Here is a 10,386-nt window from a genome sequence, read left to right as displayed (position 1 = left end):
ATTTCTGTTGTTTAAAACCACCCAGTTTGTGGTACTTTGTTATGGCAGCTGTATATACCCCTCCCCTCCCGCTCCTACCCTTAGTCCCCAACTCCCTCATCACCAGGCTCTTTCCCATCACCCTTTCCTTGATCAGGCCTCCTTATTATCTTCATGACAGGTCAGAGCAGAGCAGACTAGTTCATCCAGAATTGCCACTGCCAGTGGACCAGACCCCTGTGGATTCATGGACTACTAGGTCTGGAAGGGACCTTGTTAATCCCACCAGGTAGCTATCCAGCCTCTTCTCCAACAATCCCAGTGGCCGGGCGCTCGCCACCCCTCAACACCACTCATTTTATCTTTGGACAGCTCTGAGTCAGAAAGTTCTTCCTTAAATTGATCTGACTCCCAGTTCCCAGCAACATCTGGCCACCAGTGTAAGGGATGAGAGGAGCGAAGGTGGAGGTACTTTATCATACCCCAATGGCAGTGATCTCATTCAAGTCTCCTAGTCCTGGGCCCCAGATCTCATCTCCCTTTAAAAAAATTTTTTTTTAAATTATTTATTTATTTATTTTTGACTGCGTTGGGTCTTCATTGCTATGCGTGGGCTTTCTCTAGTTGCGGCTAGCAGGGGCTAGTCTTCGTTGCCGCGCGCAGGCTTCTCATTGCGGTGGCTTCTCTCGTTGCGGACCTTGGGCTCTAGGCGCTTGGGCTTCAGTAGCTGTGGCTCGCGGGCTCTAGAGCGCAGGCTCAGTAGTTGTGGTGCACCGGTATAGTTGCTCCGCAGCATGTGGGATCTTCCCGGACCAGGGCTCGAACCTGTGTCCCCTGCATTAGCAGGCGGATTCTTTTTTTTTTTTTTGCAGTACGCGGGCCTCTCACTGCTGTGGCCTCTCCCGTTGCGGAGCACAGGCTCCGGACGCGCAGGCTCAGCAGCCATGGCTCACGGGCCTAGCCGCTCCGTGGCATGTGGGATCTTCCTGGACCGGGGCACGAACCTGCGTCCCCTGCATCGGCAGGCGGACTGTCAACCACTGCGCCACCAGGGAAACCCCCAGGCGGATTCTTAACCACTGCACCACCAGGAAAGTCCTCTCATCTCCCTTAATACAGGCTCTGTACCTTGAAGAGCAACAATCAGTTTATTGCCTTAGAACTCTGCTCCTCAGGAACGACTGTAGGGTTCCTGAAAACTATTCTGCTTTTATTGCCTGGCCCCCAGCCTGTAGCTGAGTTCCTGGCATGGAACAGGGCCTCAGCAAGGGAATGATTGCTGAATGGAGACAATGCAGGGGACAGTGAGCAGGAAGGGCAGGAGGGCAACAAACTTGTCAGAACTGCATGTGTTCCCCAGGGATCTCCCCAGGCAGAGGCATCCACAGCCCCCCTTGGCACCTCCCTGTCCTGACCCCACCTCTGTTCCTAGCCACAGGTCTTCCACTGCCCAGTGGATCTGACGTCACACCCTGAAGGCCCTGACCAGCCCCGGGGAAGAGAGAGGGTTCTCAGTGAGAGGAAGCTGGATGGCCACCTCCCTTCCTGAGTTCTTTCCATCCAAGTTTCCAACACCTGCACTGCCTCTTCTGCCCTGTCAGCAGGAGCCCAACTCAGCAGTGATAATCCTGTTCTCAAGGGAATACACCCTTCATGATGTAAATTACTGGGCAGAGTTGCCTGGTTCCTGCTTGGGCCCAGCAGTCATCTCCCTGGACCTAACCATGACTGGGCTCTAAATTAAGCACTGTCTTGCTTTGAGACACTAATGAAAAGGGCTAGCACAGTATGACATAAAGTGTTTTATTACGGTTAATAAAATAAAAAGCATTGGAACAGGGAGTGGTAAAGAGTTCTCTGGAGAATCTTGAAAAAAAAATTTCCATCATCAAAAGTCAGACTGTTGCCTCTTGTATTATTTTTTCCACTCCGAACACCACTAAAAGAGAATGTAGATGAAGAGGACTTTCTTAGTGTGTAAAAATATTAATGAAGCATTAGTTTGACTGCAAGAATATGAGTGCCAGTACAGCTTTTCTTTATATTTTAGAATAATTGAACCACTTTACTCCTTAGTGTGGCCCAAAGAAGATTTCCAAATGCTTCTAAACAGAGCTCTCCTTCTATGCGTTTACTGAGACACTCTCTTGTGGGAAGTCGTCTGGACCAAACAGCCCAAGCACTGAATTTGGCTGTATTCGCGTTACATTTCCTGTGTGTTGAGGGTTTGGCTGCCAAGAGATGGATTGTGGATGGAATCTTCCATTCTTGTTTTAGTTTCCGAAGGTAGCTATTGAGATCAAGGCAAATCATGTATTTAAAAATATATACATGCTAGGGACTTCCTTGGTGGTGCAGTGGTTAAGAATCTGCCTGCCAGTGCAGGGGACATGGGTTTGATCCCTGGTCCGGGAAGATTCCACATGCCGTGGAGCAACTAAGCCCGTGCACCACAACTACTGAGCCTGTACTCTAGAGCCCGTGAGCCACAACTACTGAGCCCGTGTGCCACAACCACTGAAGCCCACACGCCTAGAGCCTGCCTGTGCTCCGCAAGAAGAGAAGCCACCACAGTGAGAAGCCTGTGCACCGCAACGAGGAGTAGCCCCTGCTCGCCACAACTAGAGAATGCCTGTGTGCAGCAATGAAGACCCAACGCAGCCAAAAATAAAAATAAATTAATTTATATATATATATATATATACAAGTTTAAGAATTATCTGACAATTACCAATATTTCTGCTCTCCTTTTGAAGACTTCATCATGGTTGCCTGATTCAATGCTATGTGTGGAGAGGAAGAGAGGAGACAGGTTGAATGTACCTCCTTACATGGCTGAGCCAGTTGGCTCTCATTGGAGTAGGCAACTGAGGCCAACACCACTTGGTTTCTCACCAAAAACAGAATTCCAAAGCTAGAAATGGCTTCTGTGACTGACCTGTCTAAGTCATCAGCCAGGGCTCACTGAGCAGAGAAGCGATAGTGCCCACCCCTAACCTCTGGAAAAATACCCAAGGGTTGGGACTTAATGACCACTGAGTCAGCAGCAGCTCTTTGCTTGTCAAGAATAGCTATTGTTCTTTTCCTTTTCAGGTAAGCCCTCCATGGGACAAGAAAAATCACAGATTTTATAGTGCATGGAAAAATTCATGGTAGCAGGGGCAAGATTATTTAAACAAAAATACAAAAGTATTCAAAAGAGGGAGAGAAATCTAAGGACAAATATTAATCACTTTTTGCTTAAAAAATGGCTTTGATTTGCAACTCTTCACTTCTCTTCAAAGATACCTACCAAAAGGATTCCTTACCCTCACCACCAAATACTGCCAAAATACTTTTCTGAGAAGACCCACACAGCATAGGTGCACCTGTCAAGTATACAAAGGTTTCATTAGTTCCTAGATGTTTCCTGACCCATTAAAAACTAGTTAAATTGAGGAAATCTAGAGAATTACCTACTTTTTTCAAAACCTATAAGACAAAAAAATGGAAAGAAAAAAGAAGGCAGGATAAGAAGTGTGAAGAGCCTTGGAATTGTAAGTAGGAAATGTGAATTATTTTCTTGGCTAAGCTACAAATTTATCTTGGGCCTGCCAGAAATCTCTCAACTTTTTGTGACTGTAAATTTTCCGTAAGTGTCATTGAGTCTGGTTTGTAAATTACTGCAAGTAGTAAGCAAGCAATGACACATATTTTAATTTCATTGTGCTAATATTTCCAGATTCTTTTTTTTTTATTTTTTTTTTCACTTTGACATCTAATGACTTTTTAATTTTATTTTTGGCTGCATTGGGTCTTCGTTGCTGCGTGCAGGCTTTCTTTAGTTGTGGTGAGCGGGGGCTACTCTTTGTTGCGGTGCCTGGGCTTCTCATTGCGGTGGCTTCTCTTGTTGCAGAGCATGGGCCCTAGGCGAGCGGGCTTCAGTAGCTGTGGCATGTGGGCTCAGTAGTTGTGGCTCGCAGGCTTAGTTGCTCCGCGGCATGTGAGATCTTCCCGGACCAGGGCTCGAACCCCTGTCCCCTGCATTGTCAGGCGGATTCTTAACCACTGCGCCACGAGGGAAGTCCATATTGCCAGATTCTATTGCATTGTATTATTCTGTGAACTCATAATAGAATGAGGAGTATAGACTTTGATTCAGAATACATGTGATGTTGGTATAAATACCTCATGGAAAATCCTAAATATATTTTGAAGCCTATAATCATAGTTTACAATGGGAAGACTTCTTATTTTAAAAACTGTATTTATGCTCACTTGCATTTGTTCTACTTTGATATTTCTCAACTATGTAACCTTATTATTTTTATTTGACTCTTGTAACAGTTCTAGATTGATCTAGCGACCAATCTCCATTTTTCCTTACTGACCATTCATCTTCATACTGCTCTCATACGAAACAAAATAAATTGTGTTATGTAATGAAATGTAATTTATAAAATCAACTCTGCTTTTGGCATGGAGCAAACAATTGATTAGACCCTTACCCCACTTTCATCTTTTACTCAAGGACCTCAGCCTTCAGTGACTGCTTATTGCATAGAATAAAGTCCAAACTCCTTGGGCCTTCACAATCTGGCCCTGTCTGTTTTTCTAGGCTCCCTGTCTTTTCACATCCACTTTCTTTCTCCCCATGTTCTTCAGACCAATCTTACTACCATTCTCAAGGTGCCAGAAAGAAACCGTGGGCAATGAGTCAAATCCATTTCCCCTGCCTTCACTAATCAGGGTTGTTTTAAGACTGGTGTGTCCTCCACGCAGCATGTAGCCTAAGCGATAAGATGTTTGCTAGAGCTGTTTTCCAGGAACTTCGAGTCAGCTGTGTCTAGTTGGAGCTGAGCTGGTTGATACTGGATAGGACCACTGACCCTCCATCTGGACATGAGCAAGTGTCCACTCGGTGACCTTTTGACGTCACAGGGCCAAAAACTCCACCCTCAAATGATGCTAAGTGCCTCCATTTTTTAATGCGCAGAGGCCCATAGCTTATTTACACCTGCACGGAATGACAGTTACCACACCTTTTCCCAATCACCTTCCCCCACGCTCCTTACACCTCAAGACACCTTGCTGTTTTATGCCATAAATGCCCTGAGCCCCAAGCATTTGGTAGGTGGATTTGAGACTTGTTCCCCTCTCTTGGCTGCCTCGTGAATAAACTCTCTGTGCTGCGAACCTCATCATCTCAGTGGTTTGGGCTTGCTGCACGTCAGGCAAAACAAATGTGGTTCTGTAACAAGAGCACCCCATGTTCCTTCACTTTTTCATGCTCTACTAGTTTGTGTGAAATGCTGTCCCCCATTCTTGCCCTGGAATCATCCCAGTTCAAAGGTCACCTCCTTCCCACTCCACTCAGGCAGAAGTAGTCTTTGCCTCTGTCGGGATCCTGAGGCGCTGTTTGCATCCCTCTGTATCGGGGTATCATAATTCTCTAAGTGTCTGTCTGTCTCTCCCTCGGCGGCCTCTTTGGGAGCAGGTGCATTTCTCCTCTCTGCTTCCCGGTGGTATCACTTAACGCAGGCAGTGTCTGTCCATGAGAAGCACCTGATGGCTGTTGGTCGGATCAGTGAATAAATGAATAAACGCTTCGAAATTCTTCCCCAATCAAACAATGGTTCCCTTAACAACATCAATTTCTTAGAAAACTATCTGATTACATATCTTGTTCTACATGGCAGAGTGAGTTACTAACCAGCTATAATGCTGGAAAGGAAATAGTAGAGGTAAGAAAGCCTGCTGAATAAGGCAGAGAAGGCATTAAAGGTGGGGGAGTGGTTGTCTGTCAACACAGTCTGTCAAAAATCTTTATCGAGGACTTGTTATGTGCTGGGCCCCTTTCTAGGTGCCACCGATGGCTTTGTTTCAGAAATTGAACTATGGCAGCTATTCTTTTTACATTTTAGGTTCAGAACCCTTTCTAAAAAAAATTCTTTGTTCTGTCTCTCTCCTCTCTCTCTCTCTCTCTCTCACACACACACACACACACACACACACACACACACACACACATCCAGTTTTAATTAGTTCTCTCTGCGTTTGTGTCTGTGCTCTGTGAGAGCAGTGTTGCTGTTTTCACGAAGGCATGTCTTCCTATCTGCATCATCAGGCATTCTTATGAAGTGGGCCTGTGCTCTAGATGGGCTTCCAGACCCTCTGTGTTCTCCTGTGGCTAAGGCAGGTTCCCCTCTGGGAACCACAAAGCTCTCACAGAAGCAACTGGTGCCTAGCTGTTTTCTCCCTCCTGGACTGGCAGTCAGGGGAAAGCAGGGGAGGGGAGACTGCGAGAAAAGCTCATGCTTGGGAAACCAATGGCTGCGTAGGTGGCTGGTTTCAGGGCAAACATTCTCATCTGTGAAACATAAAGCAGGAAATGCTGAAGGTTTCCAACAATCTTTTTTTATAGCTCCTATCAAGAACAATCTAGGGCACGAAGGAATTTGCTCCTCCCATTTTCTCATATGTGGGGTTTTCTAGCCAGCATCTTGAACTGAATTGAACTAAAAATGAAGCCAAAATGAATACTAGCTTTGTCCCTAGAAGTTTTTTTCTTTTTCGTCTGCACCACGTGGCATGTGGGATCTAACCCCCTCCAGGGATCAAACCCAGGCCCTCTGCACTGGGAGCACGGAGTCTTAACCACTGGACCACCAGGGAAGTCCATCGCTAGAATTTTTTTTTAACTGTGGCACCTATACTGTTGTATTGTAGGTAACTAACTAGAATGTTCTTTCTAATTGCCTGTCATTAATGGTTTACCTACTTGGAAACCCAACTGTGTCCAAGATAGGCCCTTAGTAAACATTAATTTTATCTTAATTTTATGAAGGTCCACTGTACCCCTAATACTCCAGCATTCTTATTTATTTATTTATTTTTTTGCGGTACGCGGGCCTCTCACTGTTGTGGCCTCTCCCGTTGCGGAGCACAGGCTCCGGACGCGCAGGCTCAGAGGCCGTGGCTCACGGGCCCAGCCACTCCGCGGCATGTGGGATTTTCCCGGACCGGGGCACGAGCCCATGTCCCCTGCATCGGCAGGCGGACTCCCAACCACTGTGCCACCAGGGAAGCCCCTCCAGCATTCTTAAATACACTGCTCAGCTGTGCTTGTCAAAGGCAATGAATTGTATTTGCCACATCTCAGAGGAGAGTCCAGAAGCGTATTTGATTCTGTGCTAGAATGGCTGCAGTGCAGGATTGTGGTCCTTTATGGGTGACTATAGCTGAAACTCACTTTGATCTTGCTAAATCCCTCTAAATAGGAAACAATGAATTAAGGCTGCAGGATAAACTCCCTCCAACTCTTTCGAAGAGAACACATAAACACGTTAACTGCTTTTGTTTCGTGTTTCTTCTCCTTCCATAGAGGGACATAGAAATAAAGAAAATTTATACAGAGTGGGCAGGAGTAAAGTCTTCTGCTTAATCGCGTTAGCATACTTATTAAATACAAGATTATACTTCTTGAAGGATAAGAATGTAATAAAGTTGTCAATCCTAATTGACTTAAGTCAATAACTCTAAGTGGAATTCAGCATAAATGTCTTTTGCTCCCACCTCCCCCGCTCAGGCATCAAACTCCATTTCAATCTTTCCGGGCTCTGGGACCCGGCCAAGCCCTTTCTTCTGGGACAGCTGCTTCCAGGAGCCAAGTAGGCTAGCCATGCTTCTCTCCTAGTTCAGGCAGCTTTCAGAGAGTTCAAATGGCACCGTGGACCAGCCGTTTCACACCCAAGGCCAGTTCTGCTCATTAGGCCCCCAACCCTGTCACCCTCAGCCTCCCTGGACATGTAACCTCTTTGCCCACTGTCATCTTCAGGCATCTTAGTGCTCACTTTCCTCCTCAGCCCTTTCTGCTGGCACTCCAGCCTCCATTCCTCACAAACAAACGGCTCCGAATATTTGATAACCAAAACGGTGTGGGCTAGCTCCAAACAGTCAGAAAAATAGCCATGATGCAGGTGCGGGTTCATATAATTCATGGAGGCCTCTGCAGTACCAAGTGTTCCTCCTTTAGTTTCTGGGCTCACTGGGGGGGCCCAAGGATGGCCAAGTGATGGAGAGTACTCTAGAGGCTCAGAAGAGTGGTTGCTTACCAAGTGGGACTGCTGTGATGGCCCACATACTGAGTAGCAGCCTGAGACTCCAAATGACTTCCCAGAAGGTTGCCTGCATTCCTCACCTTAGCAGAATTCTGGCTTTTCTCTCCCACGCAGCTCTTACAAATCATGGCTGGTAATTCATCCATGTGCCATGGAGCCTGGGGATAGGAAGTGGTGGGCCTTTCTCCTTTACTCTCAAGGCTGCTTCCTTCATCATCACTCCCCCTACCCTGACCCACACCCCAAGATAAAAACTCCTGGAGGCTCATATCAGCTACTATGTATCCCTGTCTGCCCTTTCCAGCTGTGGCCATCTCGCAAACTCCTGCCAATCTCTACAATTCATCAAGAGCTTTGGCTCATTTTTTTCTCATGTAAGAAATATTCGGGAATTCCCCGGAGGTCCAGTGGTTAAGACTCGGCACTTTCACTGCGGGGGGCCTGGGTTCAATCACTGGTCGGGGAACTTGGATCCTGCAGGATGCGCGGCGTGGCCAGAAAAAAAAAAAAATCATTATTAAGCATTCATTGTGCCAGTGTGCAGTATGTACAGAGATGTGTAAGATGTGTAAGAGTTCTTGTCCTTAAAGATAAGCTCATAGTTTAAAGAATAAATATAAAACAAAGACTCAGACTAGATGGTAAATGCCTGAGCGGTCGTAAAGCATTTATAGGTATGGAAACATGGGCACATGGAAATGGCTGGTATATTAGTTTTCTGTAGCTGCTGTAACAAAGTACCACCAAGCAGCTTAAAACAGCAGAAATTCATTCTCTCAGAGTTCTAGAGGCTAGAAGTCTGAAATCAAGGTGTCAGCAGGGCTATGCTCCCTCTAAGACTCTGGGTGGCATCCTTCCTTAGCTCTTCCTAGCTTCTGGTGGTGGCCGGCCGTCCTTAGACTTCCTTAACGGTCGCTGCATCATTCTAATCTCCGCCTCTGTTGTCACGTGGTGTTCTCCCTGTGTGTTTCTATCTTCACAGAGCATTTTCTTCTTCTTATAAGTACAGCAGTTGTATTGGATTAGGGTCTACCCTAATGGCCTCATCTTAATTTGATTAAATATGCAAAGACCCTATTTTCAAATAAAGTCACATTCACAGGTACTGATGGTTAGGATGTCAACATATCTTTTGGGAGGACACAATTCAACCCATAACAGCTGAGTAGGAAGGAAAGCAAGGGAAGGGCTGGAGAAGACTGGCTGGACAGAACTGGTGAGCTGGTAAGTTGGAGTCATCCAGGTAGAGCAGGAGAGTGAGATTGTGTCATGTCATCTGGAGCAATGTGTACAAAGGGACTGAGGTCTGAGAGGATGCCACCTTTGGGAAACTGCAAGTGACCTAGTCTGGCAGCTGTAAAGGATCTATACTCAGTAGTGGCAAGAGATAATCCTAAAATGTGGCAGGAAGCAGGTCAGGAATCTCATTATCTTCCCACACAAACATGCCTTCACATCTTTACTCTCCCTCTTTGGCTCCTGGTAACCACTTATCTTAGACTCCTACTTCCCCATCACTTCCCACATCCGGTTGGTCCCTAAGTCCACATGATTCTGCCTCCTAAGACTCTCCTAAATCTGACTTGTCCTTTTTATCCCCACTGCCTTAGTTCAGTCCCTCATCATCACACACATTAGTACAACAGCCACCTCATGGATGTTCCTACTTTCAAGCTCACCTGTCCCTCTCTATCTTCCTTTGCTGTCAGAGCCATCACTCAGCTCAGGACAGTGCCCTTACCAGGAGGAAGGTGTCTGAGTAGGTGGTAGGTGGATGCCCAGTGTGTCATGAATGACGTGGCCTTAGCCTGCTGCCTGAGTTTCACCAACCCCTTTCTCATCAGACCCTGGCATCCTCTGCAGCCAACTGAAGGCAGAGCATTAGCTCCCAGAGGACTCCAGCCTCTGATCTGCTCTTTAAGGACTTTTTTCTCTGAAAGTTAAATTACTTCCTAGATTTAAATCCTCAGTCACTCCCCTTCACCTTCAAATTGACATCCGAACTCCTTGTCATGGTTTACAAGGCTGTGGGTAATCTGACCTTGGCCACTTAGCTAGCTTCATATTCCACTGCTCCTCCATAGACCCTGGACCCCACTTGCTACTGAATTCTTTGAGTTCTCTCATGTGACAGTCTTTCTTCTGCCTGGGATGCTGCCTCCTCACCCTTCTATTTCTGGCTAACTTCAGCTCGTTCCTTCAAAGGCAGATCAGGATTTGCTCCTGAGAGAAACCTTCCCTGACTCTTCAGACTGGGGTCAGGTGCCCCTCCTTGGTGCCACCCTAGTGCCCAATTCTAACCTAGATT

The sequence above is a fragment of the Monodon monoceros genome, unplaced genomic scaffold (assembly GCF_005190385.1).
Source record: "Monodon monoceros isolate NGI ecotype Baffin Bay Population unplaced genomic scaffold, NGI_Narwhal_1 Super_Scaffold_11, whole genome shotgun sequence".
Taxonomy (NCBI): domain Eukaryota; kingdom Metazoa; phylum Chordata; class Mammalia; order Artiodactyla; family Monodontidae; genus Monodon; species Monodon monoceros.
This window is presented reverse-complemented; position numbering follows the sequence as displayed.